Source organism: Pipra filicauda, unplaced genomic scaffold, assembly GCF_003945595.2.
Source record: "Pipra filicauda isolate LSUMZ 115617 unplaced genomic scaffold, ASM394559v2 scaffold110_size2237424_pilon, whole genome shotgun sequence".
NCBI classification, from domain to species: Eukaryota; Metazoa; Chordata; class Aves; order Passeriformes; family Pipridae; genus Pipra; species Pipra filicauda.
In genome coordinates, this window is record NW_024103552.1 from 1,066,385 (window position 1) to 1,084,620 (window position 18,236).

Below are 18,236 nucleotides of genomic sequence, written 5' to 3' on the forward strand. Positions count from 1 at the left end.
TGTACATAAGTCTGTGGGACCCGATGAGATGAATCCCGGAGTCCTGAGGGAATTGGCTGATGTAGTTGCCAAGCCACTCTCCATGATATTTGAAAAGTCATGGAAGTCATGTGAAGTCCCATGTGACTGGCAAAGGGGAAACATTGTACTCATTTTTAAAAAGGATAGAAAGGAGGACCCTGGGAACTAACGACCTTTCAGCCTGTGTGCCTGGGAAGATCACAGAAGCAAGGGCAAGTCTGGCCTGACTAACCCAGTGGCCTTCTGTGATGGAGTAACTACATCAGTGGACAAGGGAGGGGTTACAGATGTCATATCTCTGGACTTCTGTAAAGCCTTTGACACAGTTCCCCACAACATCCTTCTCTCTACATCCAGAGAGTAGTGGTCAACAGCCCAGAGTCCCAATGTATATCAGTGACAAGTCATATCCCTCAGGGGTCTGTACTGGGACCAGTATTATTTATCTTCTTTAGCGATGTAGATGAAGGGACTGAGTGCATCTTCAGCAAAATTGCTGATGACACCAAGCTGAGTGGTGTGGTTAATATACCTGAAGGATGGGATGCCATCCAGAGGGACATGGACAAGCTCAAGAAGTGGGACCAATGGGAATGTCATGAGGTTTAACAATACCAAGTGCAAGGTGCTGCACCTGGGTCAGGGCAACGCCCACTATCAATACAGGTTGGGGCATGAACAGATGAAGAGCAGCCCTGACAAGAAGAACTTGGGGGTGCTGGTGGATGAGGGGCTGGACATGAGCTGGCAATGGGTGTTGGCAGCCCAGAAAGCCAGACATATCCTGGGCTGCATCAAAAGCAATGTGGGCAGCAAGTTAAGGGAAGTGATTCTGCCCCTCTACTCTGCCCTCGTGAGACCCCACCTGGAGTGCTGTGTCCATCTCTGGGGTCCTCAGTACAAGACATGGACCGGTTGGAGTGAGTCCAGAGGAGGGCCAGCAAGTTGATCAGAGGGATGGAGCACCTCTCATACAAGGAAAGGCTGAGAGAATCGTTTTTTTTCAGCGTGGAAATGAGAAGGCTTCAGTGTGACCTAATTGTGGCCTTCCGGTGCCTGAAGGGAGTCTACAAGTAAGATGGAAAGGGACTTTCTACAAGAACATGTAAGACAGGGGTGCATGGATTCAAACTGAAAGAGAGTAGGTTTAGATTAGATTTCAGGAAGAAGTTCTTTGTTGTGAGGGTGGTGGGGCATTGGAACAGTTTGCCCAGGGAAGTTTTGGATGTCCCATGCCTGGAAGTGTTGAGGGCCAGGCTGAATGGAGCTCTGAGCAACCTGGTCTAGTGAAAGGTGTCTCTGCCCATGGCAGGGGGATTGGAATTAGACAATCTTTAAGGTCCCTTCCAAACCAACCCATTCTATGATTCTGCTAGTATTGTCACTTCCCATAATGGCAAAAATATTGGAAGGAGCTTGCCCTACAGTCTGCAATTCTAATACATGCAGTAATTTCACTAGTGGATTCCCAACCAGATAAATACACCTTTTTCTTCCTCGTGTTCTCAAAAAAAATGAGTATTTCCATTTTATAAAACATTTCTCCTTATGACAGGTAAGACTATTACTAGAGAACTTCCCATATTTTTAGATCATTCTCCTTTCACTGTCTTTACCTTGTGTGCTTAGGATTCTCCCCAGTACAGTCCTGCAAGAGCACAAACAACCTAAAAGTAACAAATTGCACAAATTAACCAACTCCTGAGGAGACCTACCAAGACAATAATGTCTAGCATTGTGCTCATGAGGATGTGATCACACTCTTTTTGGCAAAGTATGACAAAATTCACACTCTATCCAAAACTCATTCCCATGTCACCGGTTTAAAGCACTGCCCTAACCCTGCTAATGCTATTACTGTGGTTACTGATGGCACTCCTCCTCACAGCAGCAAAAAGCCAAGTACTTTCTCCTCACCAGACCTCACAGAAGAAACAAATAAGCAGCAGAGAAAGCAAAGCTTGGTAAGAAAGGTGTTAACAAAGGACTTAGCTGTCAAAGAGCTGTGCCACAGACAAATCTATAAATTAGCAGCATAATCCAATGAAACTACAGTGACAGCTCTAAAGCCCTAATGCCTGTTCTTCATCAGGCACAGACAGATCTAGGTCTTTGACATTTTAAGGAAGTAAAATTATTGCTGATTTGGGTTATCAAATCAAGAAGCCAGAAAGAGCAAACCAGCCAGCAGCTAGCTGACTTTTTCAGCATCAGTTATGTAATAACAAGAGACATAATGGCTTCACAGAATCCAACTACTTCTACTTAATACCTGAATTATGATACTATGCTAGAGAAATGCTCTCTGTCTTAAGAGATATTTAGGCTCTTTCCAGTAACTAAAAGGAAAAAAGAACCTACAAGTTGGTACATTAGGGCTAAACTTTAACTTGAATTTTCTGTCAAATACGAAGTATGTGAGAAGAGTCTCTGAATTCTGACAATCTAAAAAAATAATTGTTTCAGTTCTAGTTTCCTGCATGTTCTCCTTTGTAGTGTATTAAAAACAAATCAAGCAAAAATAAACCAAAAATTTAGAAGACATTTCACGGAATCTCTTCTTCACTAAAAGGATAAAGAAAAGCAGCTGAGCAATTTTTTTAATCCACATTTTAAGATTAAACATTTATGGAAGAATGATAATTTTGCTCCTATGATACCATAGTCATAGTTCCCGTGATTAAGCAACAAATACCTTCCAGAAATATATGTTCTTTTTAACAAAACATTGGAGCAGGTCTGTGTAAATAATCTAAATATATTAAACTCTCAAAAATGTCAGTCACAACATGAAATATTTGTCACAACTTTATTCTAACTCCCCAAGCTTGAGGATTCAGAGGATTAGTTTTGAAAAGTAATATAACTTCACGGTTTCTGCAAGTTTCTTTCTAGCCCCAACTTCTCTTTAAAGACCTTCTACAGCATTTATTTTCATTTTAAAAGATACATGAGATACTCATGAGGTAAAAATATCATGATCATTGGTTTTAAAGGAGCAGAAGGGGACAGTATAGTAGAAAAAGGTAAAAGAAAAATACTGGAAACACTCTTTTTATGAGGTTCCTGGAATCACATACAGACTAATCTGGCTTTTGTTGAGCTACCCATCCAACCCTTGCTATCATTAGACTTCTTACGCTCTCTTCTGGCCCCAAATCCTACTAAGTTCATGATCTTTTCAGCAAACAAATATAAGTTTTACTAGTATTGGCATAAAACAACCCTGTTGAAAAGTTAAAAAATATTAGAGAAAGGCTCTTGCTATGAACAGCTGAAGAACCATGTTTAGTTTCTTGGAAAATAATTCATTCCTGAGTCTTGAAGTGCATATATAGGGACTCTTCTGGGTCTTCTCCAAGTCCTAGTGCTCAGGAGAGTATGTGAGCTCTAAGACTTCTAAAAGCTTCCCACGACTTCGGTGCGGGTCAAACGCACACCCTGATGCCAATGGAGATTATGACTGAAGAACCCGAAACTCCACAAACAGAATGGAGATACTGTAACAGCGCTCAAGAAGCAAGTTATGTGTACATTTTTTAATTTTTTTTTTCCAAATGAAAAAGATTTATAGGTTGCCTTTTTTACAAATGATGCAACACTATTCAAATCACCTCTTAAATTTCGTGAGTGAAACTTTTACCTCAAATCACTGAAGACTTGCCAAAGTGGCTTTACTAGTAAATACCACACTTAGAACTGAATTAAATGTGACTATTGGCCATTAATCATCTTTTGGCTGACTTCTGCATTCAGGATTTTATTCTCACAACAAGCTCTATCATTCAGTTTTAAACCAGACTATACAACCGTCGATCCTGGACAGACATTAAAAAGTCATATTAGCTGAAGGTTTATGTGTTTTACCAGTCAAAATCAATGCTGCTTCTTTCATTCAAATGAAGCAGAAGTGATCATAATAAGTAAATATTGTCAGCTTGTGTCTTATTCATGCAGCATCTTACATTCTAAGATCCTGTTTTGAAACAACAGTTTATAAACTGAAACATCACTGAATCTTTGATAAAAGATTCGTTATGCAATTTATATTTTCTTATGTTTTGTCATAATCCAAGCAATAAATATACCTTTCTAAAAGAAATGTGAAGCACAACCTCTCAAACTTTCATCCGTAATCATTATTCTTTTATTTTCATGTATCGGTGTATGCAGTAATTCTTCAAGATATGGCAAAATGCATGATCAATATCCACTTATTCCATTCTTAACTGTCATTTAAGAGTAACCAGCTAAAGTTTTACTTCAAAAATTACATTAAAAGACAATTTTACAGAAAAATTATCATTTGTAAAAAAATACTTTACTTAAGCAGATCTTGCAAATTAAGACACTCAACAGACACTTGATGCACCACTATATAGGAAGTTAAGAGATTCATTTTGTAATTACAAAGTAAAAGTGAACCTGATCAAACACCCATTCCCACATTTCAACGACTGAAAATTTGTTTATATTTAATATATAGAGAAAATTAACTAAAAGAAATTTAGAAAAAAAAGAAAGAAAATTAACTAAAAGAAAACTGAGTAACCAAAAGAACACTTTATCTGATTTTTAGCTTGTAATTCTAAGATGTGGTTGTGCAATACTTGGAGTTGCCATTACACACTCTTAATTTCCAAGTCTGTAATGCTGTCAATATTATTGTCAACAAAAGTTGCCCTGTTAAGCCTACTTCCCTTTTTTTGGTAGAGGAAAAAACAAAAACTAACCTAGTTCAGCTTAATAAGCACCTAGTCAGTAAACTTTCTGTGCTCCCAGAATTAATATTGGTTACATTCCATCAAAGAATAACAAGGGTTCCTCCAGGCTGCTTCTCTTAAACCACTGCCATCAGACACTGACTAATGTCACTATACAATAGAGACACATGCAGCTGAGTGCCATCACTGCAATGTAATCACTGTTCCATGGACAACATTGAGTATACAACATACTCAACAGGTTGTTAAAATTCAAATATTTCAAACCTGCATTAAAAAAACCAAACTAAACCAAAAAAGAAAACCAGAACCAAAAAGAACTTCAAAGTTTTGCTATCAAACAGGGGAAAACAAATCCCATCCTTCTGAAGTAATCTGAATGACCAGAAACAAGCACTAAAACACTTGACTACATCTTACTGAGAGCGCACCTGAATACCTACAAGAGCTGGGCCAGCTGTAATTTTAGCCTTCACTACATATCTTGCTTGTATTTGACATGTCAAAAACAATGTCCAAAACAATCATCAGCATTGAGCTGCATATTAGTCTTTTAAATTTTTTTCACGTATTTTTGATTTCTAAAAGTCAAAAGGAAGAGCCAGTACTACAGAACTCTAGAGATAAGTTAGCAAAAAACTCTGAGGAAGACTAGTAATGGCTCTATATTTGCTAACTTACCTTGCTTAGGATTTCTACAATAGAAGTCTATCACTACCATGTATTAAGTGAGAGACAGCAGTAAGTCAGGATCTGTCTGCCTACTTAATTAATTCTTAATTCTTACTTAATTAATTAAAGCACGTGCAGAACTTTCCTGAATTGGACTTCAAACATAGCTGTACTTGAACATATCTTCTGAAAAAGCCCATGCTAGGTTTTAACATTACCAGTATTAGAGAATACATTGACTACCCTTCATAAACAATTCTAATCATTACAATACACAACTCTTGAGTTTAAATTGTTCTAGAATCTGCCCTATCTACTATCAGAGAGATAAGGCTGTTTTAAAAATTACTTGGTAAGCAGTTTTCACAATGTTTAGTTTATCATACCCTCACACTGTCAGTGTTAAGTGGTCATTGCTTTTCCCTCAGATCTGTAGCAATAGTTATTCCCAAAACAAGCTGTATCCTTTCTCTGTAGCATCACTACTTGCCATTCCAGATTGTGAAATCTTATTCTAACACAACTGGCCAGTTTGTATCTAAATAAGAAATAAAAAAATCATCTTGTAGAAAAAAAAATAGACCTGTCCATTCTAAAAAAAAGGATTATCTGTTTCAAATCACAATTCTGCTTTCTTTCTTGCTGTCATGTATCTAATAATGTTATGGGGAGGGCTTAAAGCCCTTCAGGTTAGCCATTCTGATGGAGCAGCACTGAGTGGTGAGAGGATGAAGCGACCAAGTCACTAAGGAGAGGTGATCTGATCAAAATCCTCAGTTTGACAGTTATGGGGGAGCTTTACTGTAACAAAAATAAATACACTTGCCTCACCAGACCTGATCTGGGCCCTCAATTAACAAACGTCACTGACACAGAAAGAAACAGCTCATCCACAGATATTTTCACTCCCTGGACAACAAACTCAAGATCAGGTCATGCCCGAACAATGTAACTAATTAGCACTGCACTTGGATAAAAATTTCAACTGCTTGGTTCCTTGGGAACTACAAAGTACTGAATACATTTTCTCCACAAAAGCAATTACAAATTCCAGAAATTTAAATTAGTTCAGTTGCATGTTTTCCAAAGCACTGCTTCTGAAAAGAAAGCAAAGGTAGACACAAGCAACCTTCCTCTTCAAGAAAATTTCTTGATAGTATGTTGTTGCAGAACTAAAAAGTACATAATTTATAAGCGTGCTTTGAAACAGGAATAATTTTTTTAATTGTGTTAAAACCAAAGGGATGACCCTCAATTTTGCTCCTTTCACCATGACCAAATTAACAGAAATTTATCTGGCTTAACTTTTAATTCCTTTCTTGCATTCTTACTTCAAAGCCAGTTCTCCAGCAGAGATCCAACTGTTGGCTTAAAACAAAAAAAAAAAATTTCCAATGCTTTTATCTTTGCTACTGTCTGCAAGGATCTCCTCCAAACCCCCAACTAAGGACTTTATGCACGTTCAAATCTTACATCCCATCCTGCATTCATTACTTCACCCCATTAACATTCCACGCAGAGAGCCCTTTGCTAGTTTTACGAGGCGAAACCACAGAACGTCAGGTTAACAAAGCCCTGCCGAGAACATTCCCCTCAGTAAAACTGTTCATCGGGAGTCTGTTTACATGGATTTGCAATGAATTATTAGCATTATATAACCAGAGGAAAATTAGAAAGGTTGGTAATAAAAATACAAAACTTATCTCTATAGCTATAAATAATACTGACCACTTTCTTCATCACTGATATTATTTCATCATATCATTGTTTATTAAATGAAATTTAAGACATAGTGAGTATACTCTACTATGTTATCACAAGACTTTTTGTTTTGTTTTACTCAGTTGGTTATAAGGTGGTAAAAGGGAAAGGCTTTATAGCTTGTAGGACATGTGGACTGATGTTTTTTCAAGTGTTCTGACTTAAAACTATTATTGCATTGGTACCTGTAATTCGTTTGATGATGAGGATGACTCAAGTCTATCTATATTCTTGTACTCCACATACATAAATTAACACTTAAAAAAACCCAGTCTGGGTACGTTTTTCTGGGATCTGCCTCATCAGTATTTAACATAATTAACTGAAGAAAGATCAGGCTGGATGAGGCTTTAAGCAACCTGGTCTAGTGGTCTAGTGGAAGGTGAGGTTGGAACTTAATGATCTTTAATGTCCCTTCCAAACCAAACCATTCTATGACTCTACAAAGTAGTAGTTGTGAAACTTACATATGAATAATATTAATGTGATAATTAAACTACTACTAATGCACAGATCAAAATTAATGTACACACCTATATATACCACAATAACACCCAAGCACAGCATTCAAACACATACACTTTATCATATCACCCAACCTGCCATGTCTGTATCTTGCTGCTCTAGAGGCACCTCAGGTGCCTACAGGGCTTTAATTGAAGTCCTCTTTATTCAGAAGTTTCTTCCTACCTTGCAAAGACATGGGAGTTCTTTGCATCTTCCAACAGGGACATGACATAATGCTTATATTCATTTTAGATTGAAAAAAAAATACAGAAGTACACAGACTTATATCTGTAAAATAAATTTCACTCCTCTGGTAGGAATGCAGCTTGCAAAAAGGGAGAAATTAGATGCTACCTTTATTTTAGCTTTCAGACAGGATGAAGGGAAAAATCAGAAAATTAGATGTTAAATAAAACCTATAATGGAAAAGAGTGCTAAAGAAATGAAGTTATATGCTTTAGAGAAAGTTTGCATAACATACGGCTATTTACTTTTAAGTATTTTCTCTAGCTGCTGAAACAAGATTATAGGAATATAAGATTTTACTGAAGCACAACTGAGGGATTTTTAACCCAAATAAAAGTTACTGTGATAGAAAATATAACATCTCAGCAAACCTTCTTTATATCCTTTATATCTAAGTTACCATAATTACAATAAAATTATTGCTACAAAGGAGCGTGCATAAAAATGTTGATTTGGGTTGGCTAAGTTAGATGACTTACACTTTTTACAAATTTAAGAAAAAACAGAATGGGAAGGAAACCTAAAATTATGAGTGCCACAGGAAATTTTAATTCAACGTCTATTTTTAATAATGGTAAATATTTACACATTCATATACATCACCTTACTATGGTTTTAAGGATAAAACCTACTACTTGGAATAATTTCCAAATAAGATTTTTCTACATTTTCCAAAGGCCATTTAACCTTGCAAACAGAGCAAATCTAATGTAGAATCAGCTGGTTTCATATTGTACCACTGCTCACAAAGAGAAGTACAGTGAAGATGGTTCAAGTAAGAACTCTTTACATGAGTGCTTCCAATTTGATTCTCATTGCAAATCCTACCAGTGGCATTGATCAAATATGCCCCATTCAAAAAATCTTATTTAAATATGACACTACACAACTCTGTAATAACTTGATATCTCCACTTAGGAGCAACACATTGCTAAGCTACTAATTTTACTTCTGTCTGAAAAAGAGGGAAAAAATTGTTAAGTGCAGAAGTAAATAAGAAAGGTTATTTTCACTGGGACACGACTGATTCAGTGGTCCTCATTCTAAGGACCAGCTCCAGTAGGTAGCCAACTATGTTAAGAAATCACTACCAAATTTTTTTAAGATCTGCAATACAACTTGTTCGACCTCCAGTAAAAGGCCACCTCTTTCAGGCAATTGCCTGTTGTTGGTCCCTTGGGTGGTCCAAGACCTGGGTGGTCCAGTGATTTCAGCTTGGACAGCTTATTTCAGATTTTACTGTATTTAACTGTCTCACATCACATTTAATTCTTCTGGAGAAAGAATTCAAACTTCACTAAAACAAGAAACAGTCACTTATTTAAATCTTGCTTCCTGAACATCAATATGAGTCTTATGGGAAAACTGTATCACCAAACCAAAACAAACAAACAAAAAACTTCTACACTACATCATTCCAAAATGAGATGAAGGACCCTAAGGATCCCAAACAATCCTGAACACATAATACATCTGCACAGTAGTTTGAAATCTTTAAATGCTGAGGCTACTATTCATGTCCTCACACCAAAATTTCTAGCATATCCACTGGCAGAACTGTTGTTAGCATCATTTTTTTCTTATTAGTGTGAGATGTAAGGAAGAGAGCGAGTCAGTGCAGGTGACACTGACACTTCCACAGTTGGCTCTAATGCTTCTGGCACCTGGCTGAGCTCTGTTTTGATTTTCACTATGCACTTGACAGGCAATCTGTTGTGGTGTGAACTTGTTTGAACAACGGTGGAACAATGAAGCATTTCTTTTAAAACTGATTCTTAGGACATGTTACTATTGAGAAAAACAACAGCAACAACAGAATGGCACCAAGTACCAAGCCCTAGCACTTAACCAGTAACAGAGAATGGCAGCACTGCAGCTTGATGATGTTCAACACACTGTTGCTCTTCAGAACTTCTCAACTAAGAATTATTATCCAATTGCTCCTCCGGGGCCCTATTGCAAGTTCATATTTATCCTTCATTTTTCCCATCACACCATTTTTACCCTCTCCATGTTCTTATTCATTACTTATATTTGACATGAAAATTTAAAGATAATTAAATTATCTTCATTATCAAACTGCATAAAATTTAGCAGTAGACAGCTCAATTGTTCCACACAATGATTCATTATAAAGATTAAAATTCAAAGAATATTACAGTAACATTGATTTTGTAAACACTAGATGGTACCAGTAAGTGGAAATAACGAACAATAAGTGACCAAAACAAAACAAAAATAACTGAAAGAACGGATGTTCATTAAAAAAAAATTACATATCATTTTGATCAAAGCAGAAAATTCAATTTGAATGGGAGGGGAGCGGGAAGCAGCACTGCTACATTTTTCTACAATCAAAAATATGTTCTGAATTTTCAAATGCACATGCCCCCCTCTTTTTTTAAACAGAGATGATTATATCAAAAATATTCTTCTCATGATGCAGAAAAATTATTATTAACTAAGGTCAAAAAGTTCTGAAAGATTCAAGAAACACACCAGCAAATGCTTGAACTACTATTATTATCTCCCAAGCTGCCTCCAGGAGGATTTAGCAATAATGCTGCTAAACAAGTTTGAAGTTTTTTATCAGTTTCAAATTAAGAGTCAATTTAACAACACATATAAAAATCCCCTTCATGCTTTTTACTTATACTTATCTTACTATTAATGTATTAAATGCTATACCTTGACTCAATTAATGACATACTCTGGGAAGAGGAACTATTATTGGTAAATAAATGATTCTTGAGGGCAGTATTGCACTGGGGGTTTAAAAATAACCACTGTCCCATTTTCCAGTGAACACAATCCTCCTCCTTTTGGACAAAAAAGGTCTAAGTTTACACATATGGAATTTATACAATAGACTTGCTTCATCAGAACTATTTAATATTTAAAATATCATATTAAAATTAATAAATATGCCTATGTAACAAACTAATTCCTCCCTATCAGCATTGATACTGGTAAAATATGCAGTACCCAGAAGTTACCAGCTGGGCGAAGACAATGAGCAAATCCAGGACAGACAATGACTTGGGAGATTCTGTCTTTCCTTCTCCCAAGGTCGGACAGCCCTTGGCATTTCAGGAGGGGAAAAACAGCCCTAGAAACAATCCTGTATTTGTTTCATTTAAATGCATTTTAATAGCTTGGGCGGGCAAAAGCAATCTGTATTCTGAAAAGTGAAGAAGCACCAAACAAAAATCCTTCCTTGCCCCGGAGATAAGCTCCAAATACAGCCTGTGAAATCTCACTGCGGGATAGAAGCAGCATATGAAACAGCAGGGAAAAAAAATACCTTTAAATTTGCCTATGCCTTAAGCAATAAACACATTTAAAAACCTTCAGTTGTAGAATTCTGCTGTGTTACTGTCTTTCATATGGAAAATGTATGAGCAGCATATGTAAATCTGCTCAAATCATTTTGCTGTTAAACAAACAAGCACATGCCTAGAGGGGACAGAATAAAGTAACTGGTCTCCCGATGATGAATAGCATTAACTTGCTTTGGCTTGCCAAGTCAGTAAGCAGTGTGAATTTAATGGCAATTAGCCCAGATCAAAGTTGAAGTACCATGAACAAAGTAGGTAAAACTGACAATATCAAAGAAGGGAAGCCTATCATGAGTGACTGAAAAAAAATTACTTAGATTTATTTATAATGTTTGGAGCTGTTAATGAAAAAGGACAGATCCTTACAAAATGTTTATTTTCAAAACAGTATTACCGATTAAGCAGATTTCTAGGAGACTGCTTTCATGGGTAAACTGGCCAAAAAGTGAAGTAAACTATTCTGTCATAGCTCCCATTGTGGACACACTGCTCAGAATGATATTTTCTCAAGAAATTAAACTCTGAGTTAAAGTCAAGCATTCTCCCTCCTACCCAGCAAACAATTTATCAGGCATTCAAAGCAACAGAAAAAGTTCACAGACAGAGGCAGTTCAGAAGCAGAAGAGGAGAGAGTTCATGTGTTTTACGTGCAGCAGTCTTTAGGCATTATTAATATAAAATATTCCTCTCATTAAATCTACATGTCTTAATTAAGACTGACATTAAAAAGCTATAAATTTAAAATATACATGAATGATCTGGAAAAAAACAGGTTTGGATCTTTTATTTGTTCTTTTACTGCTTAAGGAGATCTCTACTTCCACGTAATATTAGCAGGAATTAAATCCCTATTTGAAATATTAAATGTTTACAAAACCTACAGCATGCTAATACTTAATATTTAAACTACTATCACTATAAAATTGCAGGCTTCATGTAAAAATTACTCTTCCAACTAAGAGTAATTCCCATATCATTTTGCATGGATTGGTAACACGTATTTTTGCAGATGAAATGATACACACAGAAGTTAAATAATTAGCCAGAACCAGTAAGTTAATAGAAGAAATTGCAATTAACAGAAGATTGCTTCTTTCTATTGTAATCACTAGCCCATTCTTTTAATATAGGTAAAATAATAAATAACTAAATCAAGTTGCATTCTGTTTGAATTAAATGTATTAAAGCTAGGCACAGAGAAATGGTCCAGTATGATAAAGAGCAATGTATTTTTGACCTTAAGCTGAAGGGTAAAGACCCAGCAGTTCTTCAGCAATTAATCAGTGAGGTTTATGAGAGATTTGCCTGAGCAAGGACTAAGTTTCTCAGAAGATCAAAGATAACTGGTGTTACACTCTGCCCTAACCAGACCCAGATTCACACTTTCCATTACTTATTTACATTGATCTTATGACTATTTTTATAGATCCATCAGAATAAGTGTGCTTTTACTCTTTTATTAATATTTGTTTAATTAAGTTAATTAATTACAGGTTAACTGAAATGTGGTACAAAAGACCTCACGCAGCTTTCAAAGTGTAGGCTGAATCTAATCCTTTTTTTTCTTTTAACTAGCAGTAAGGATAAAGTCAATAAATTGTCAATTAATAACATACTTGCTTTGATGGCTCTTCAGTAATTTACTTTCATACCACTTCATAAATTTCTTAGGAAAACTTCTGGGATCACTGATACAGTACCTCTGCCCTGGGAAAATTTTGTTTAAATCTGCTCTACTGCCATAAAACCCAATAAGACTAACTGGCTGATAATCCTCCCACACTACACTGTTTAGGTATATGCACTCAAGCAGCAAAAGTTTAATTTGTTCCACTAATGGCACAGAAAACTACTCAAACTTATTCACCATATAAATTTGAACTTCAGTCTGCTACTTTTTGTTATTCCTTAGGCAGAAAATTCAAGCTATTGGATGCTTTGTAACTCAGACTATTTTATCTTTTCCTTGATCCAAAGCATAACAATAATAATGGACACTATCAGTAACTAAATATTAAACTGCACTTCACAGAAGAAACACAGTAAAAAGCCTTAGAAAAGTCTGAATATTATTTGCATTGGCACACTGACATGCAAGGCACATTCTATTGTTCTAAGTAGGTGTAACATTACTCTTAAACTACTAAAATCAGCCATGCTTGCTGCCTTGGACATATTTCAAGCTGCCATACAATAGCTTTTGTTTAGAATTTCTAGTGGGATAACACATAGTTTGTTAGGTAGAGCAGATAATGTTTGGAACATAATTTAATTTATAAAACCACATTATGAATTTAGTAAAGAAGCCATATGATGCTAAAAATCCTGATTTTCTTTAAAGTTGTATTGATAGCATTGATACTGATTAAATAAACCAAAAGATCTATTATGTATAAGATGATCTGGCACACAAAGTTCATTTAAAAGTGCTGTAGGTGTCAAATATTCATGACAGGCCAAGGCCAGGTAGAGTTCCTAAAATAACTACTATATCATGAGATATTTTATTATTATCCTATCTTATGAAGGAAAAACTACTGGGAAGTAACAGGAAAAATTCACTTCATACATATACTGATATATATATAGATAGATAGATAGATAGATAGATAGATATACGCGCACACACTACATTTTCTCTCCCACTATACATTAGGGAGAGTTTGTCTGCATTTCCCTATAAAAAGGTCAATTGCATTGCTCTGGTACTGACAGCGACTAGGCAAAATCTGTCAAAAAACAAGTGTTTGGCCGGCATTTTTCCTAGTGTATGAAGAATCAACTGGAGATTTTCCAAAGGGACTGAGTTATGGATAAAGCACATAAAGAAACTGTCCTCCTGTTCCACTAGTAATCCTCTGGGAAACAAGAGCATCTAGAGCTAAAAAGATTTATATTTTCCCTCAAGTTGTAGCTCTCTGACATATTTATAGGGCTAGGTCAAACAATGCACTGTGGATTACAGCATCATTTTTCTAAGCTTTCCTCTCAGATCTCAACAATACTCAGAGAATCTTATTCACAGATACAATGAGCATAGGTATTTTGTTCTCTCCTTACATTTATACATATGTGTATATACATGTACAGCTAAACATGAAAATATTTAGGAAAATTATGCCAGCATCTGGTAAGTAATTATATCATCATCATGGCTAGGCTTCGCGAACGAAGATTTGGGAAGGCTCTATCCGCATTTAAGTAATTATATATTTCTACTGTTTTCAACTGTAATTAAGAAATTGACTCTGGCTATTCCAAATTCTAATTGTAGCATTCCAAGTTTAGAAATGAAGGGTAGAAAGAGGGTTTTATCTCTTAAGAAAACAAATAGAATTCTCTGGAAAAAGAAAATTAGTAGGATTGCAAGCGGGGTTGGTTTCACATTTTTACTAATTAATTTTTTTAATTTGTTACATTGTTTCTACTTCTCTGAAGTAGCACCAGTAGGAAGGCTTTTATGTTCCAGTGCAGTTGGGAGTCATGACCTGTGAGGTGTGAACTTCAAAACAACTACCCACAAAGGCTAGGTCCAAGGCTTGGGAACACACAAACAGCAGTCCCCCACGCTGGCTGCTATGCTATGAGCCAATAACCACCCCTTGCAAGAGCATTAAGGAAAAGAAACATGCAGATGTACCTCTATTAGACAGTCCCTTGCCCCATGTCGATAAGCATGGCAGGAACTCAGATGTTGCTTTATTTCTTCAAAGCCAGGTCCAAAATGCTGCTGTAACTGATTCTCTGCTACACTGGCTCCCAATATAGCAGCATTCATTTGCAAGTGTTTCACTATAGGGGGACCTCACAGAAAATGAATGAAAAACATCTTGTTCCCTTAGCATTACCTCATGCTACTTTTGTACAAGTATGCTTCTTAATTACTAATTTCTGTGCTCTTAAAAACAAGTGTTCTGGAGTAACGTAATTGAGTTAATTCACATCTCAATACAGAGAAACCATTTATTGGAGTTAGCTGAGCTGCTGCCATTTGAGAAGGGGTGAAAACCTGCAGCAGGTCAATCCAAATAGAGCGGAGCCGGTCAAGGCTACAAGGGTTAGTGCATCCTTCCTGCAAATATCCCTCCATCATACTCTTGGAGTAGTCCAATAGAGTACCTCAGTGGAAAAGAGCAATACAAATCACTCCAAAATGTCCCAATTTTTCACAACAGCGTAAGATAAATACTATCCTCCCTGGTTATACACAATCATAGAATCGTTTTAGGTTGGAAAAGGATTAACCAGGCACTACCAATCTTAGCACTAAACCATGTCCCTTAATGCCACATCTACATCCCCACCTGGGATAATGACTCAGTCACTTCCCTGGGCAGTCTATTCCAAAGCCTGACCACGCTTTCGGTGAAGAAATTTTTCCTAATATCCAACTGAAACCTCCCCTGGCACAACTTGAAGCCATTTCCCATTGCCCTATCACTTGTCAGAAGAGACAAACCCCCACCTTGTAACAACCTCCTTTGATGGAGTGGTAGAGAGTGACAATGTCCCCCCTGAGCCTCCTCTTCTCCAGGCTAAACACCCCCAGCTCCCTCAGCCACTCCTCATGGGACTTACTCTCTAGACCCTTCACCAGCCTCATTGCCCTTCCCTGGACTCACTCCTCAATGTGTTTGTTGTAGTGAAGGGCCCAGAACTGGACACAGCTGTGTCAAGAAGTTAACTTCCATACACTCCAGGAACCTCCTAGGCTGTTTCCTCTCCCATGTATTGTATTTCAGCAGACATCTGGTAAGTTGAAGTCCCCCAGGAGAACAAGGGCCAGTGACTGTGAGACTTCTCCCAGCTGCTTACAGAATATTTCATTTGCCTCTTCATCTCAGTTGGGAGGTCTATAGCACACTCCCACCATGATACCTGCCTTGTTGGCCTGCCCCTGATTTTTAAAATAATTCACCCATCACCATCATTAAGCTCTAAACTATCAAAACACTCTCTTCTAACATCCAGGGCTACTCCAACACCTCTCCTTATGCTGCCTTATCCCTTGTGAAGAGTTTATAGCCATCCACTGCAGCACTCCAGATGTGCAAGTCATCCCACCATGTTTCCATGATGGCAACTACGTCACAGTTATGCTGCACAATGGCTTCCAGTTTCTGTTGGTTGCCCATGCTGTGTGCATTGGTGTAGATGCAATTCAGTTGGGCTACTGATCCTCCCACCTTTTGGGGGTGACAAGCCCTAATTCCTATGGGACCGTTCTCAGGTGCTTCCATGATTTCTAAAAATTCAATAACCCTTATGTCTTTGCTGCTGTAGGATGTCCATCCCCTATCTCCAGTGAGATGACAGACCAAAGGATCTTGTTGGCACACTATCCCTCAGACAACGGCGTGCTGGCCCCAGGTTTATCTGTAGCAAGCCTGGTTTTATTCCTTTCCCCTTCAAATCTAATTTAAAGCTCTTTGAATGAGTCCTGCTAACTCCTGTGCAAAAAGTAATCTTGAAGAGCTACATCCAATAACTTTAGTAGGGCTGCCTTGGAAAAATGTAACTGAAGATGTTAATCATTATATTTCTACCTTTAAGGTGGATTATTCTTGCCTCTCAGTTTTCCCAATATAAGGAAGGAAGGCACAATCTCGGAGTTTGTGGCTTAATCTGCTGTCATGGTGTAGAAAACACCTGCTCCTTCCATCACAATTTTGAGATAGTGACTTTCCAGAGGGAAAAAAAAAAGTTGTATGGTGTATGCTAGAGATGCTCTGTTCCAGGAAACAGACTGAAAGTACATGGAATCTTAATTCTGCTTGTAACAGAAAGAAAGAAAAAACTATTTGACTAATTCCTGAATGATCCTTCATTAAACATCCCTGCAGTCTCATCAGCTGCTGTAAGATGTTTATAAGTATCCCTGGGTAGGTACAACACAGACATTATTGTCTATCTCCCAAGTGCAACACAACGATCACAATGCCCTTACAGATATTCCAACATGCAAAACTGGATGTTCCTGCTCTCACTTCACTTCTTGTCGTAGGAACATGTACAATTCCTGCAGTAAATGAAGAGGTGTTACTTCTGTACTGTTGATTTGGGAATTGTGAGGATACTTGAAACACATATGGCACTTCTTATCAAAAACCTCTGTTTCAAATGTAATGGGATCCACACCCTTTGGTATTGTGCTGGCATTTGAAGAAAAATTGAACAGTTAATTTACTGTATGTAATTTCAAAGAAAACATGATATCAAGCTGTGAAGACAAGGAACCTGGCAATGCCATCATCTGAAAAACACTGTGTAAGCTGAAACACCCCAATAGTGCAAAGAGACATACATTCATTTAAAACATGGCTTTTACCAGCTATTATACTATTACATTCTTAATGAGCACAAAGGCAGCATTTTTGAAACTGCTACCCATACATGGGCTTATTTTGATATTTTATGCATCTCTAGGATTACTATTCCCTCATTACAAGCACAACAAAAGTTAGAGAAAAATCTATTTGCTTCTACAAAGTAAATAAGGTCTTCAAATAAAGTTGGAATAAACTGTGCAATAAAAGTATGCAAAAAGCAGAGAAACATTCTATTTCTTTAGTCCCAAATGTTCCAATGGCTCTAGAAAACAAAGTCTTTAACCAAGGATGCAATGACTAAAATAATACTAACCTTGGTTAGCAATTAAATGATCACACCTTGCTTCAGACTAAAAACATAGACAACAGCTAGTAGCTGACATCTCACTTCAACATTTTACAGCTGCTCTAAAGCAAATACTTTAGACATTTGAATGCATGCATGCATGCATCTTATTTTCCCAGGATTTCAAAGTCCACATCCAGGCTGCTGCTCAGCCATTATAAATGAGTAATTCAAGTAGGGCATGACTGCTTCTTGTATTAACTTGATAAAGATGTTTCAGTCGGAGTGCATCAACAGTTGTGTTAAGTCATCCCTTTCACAAGCTTAAACTTACTCTGTGTTATGTTACCAG

At 37.0% G+C, this 18,236-nt stretch overlaps 1 protein-coding gene across 2 annotated transcripts in view; it reads right to left on the bottom strand.

The window, feature by feature from the left end:
• VPS13B (vacuolar protein sorting 13 homolog B) overlaps positions 1–18,236 on the bottom strand; it is a 427,213-nt gene that overhangs the window by 269,280 nt on the left and 139,697 nt on the right. The window lies entirely within an intron of this gene.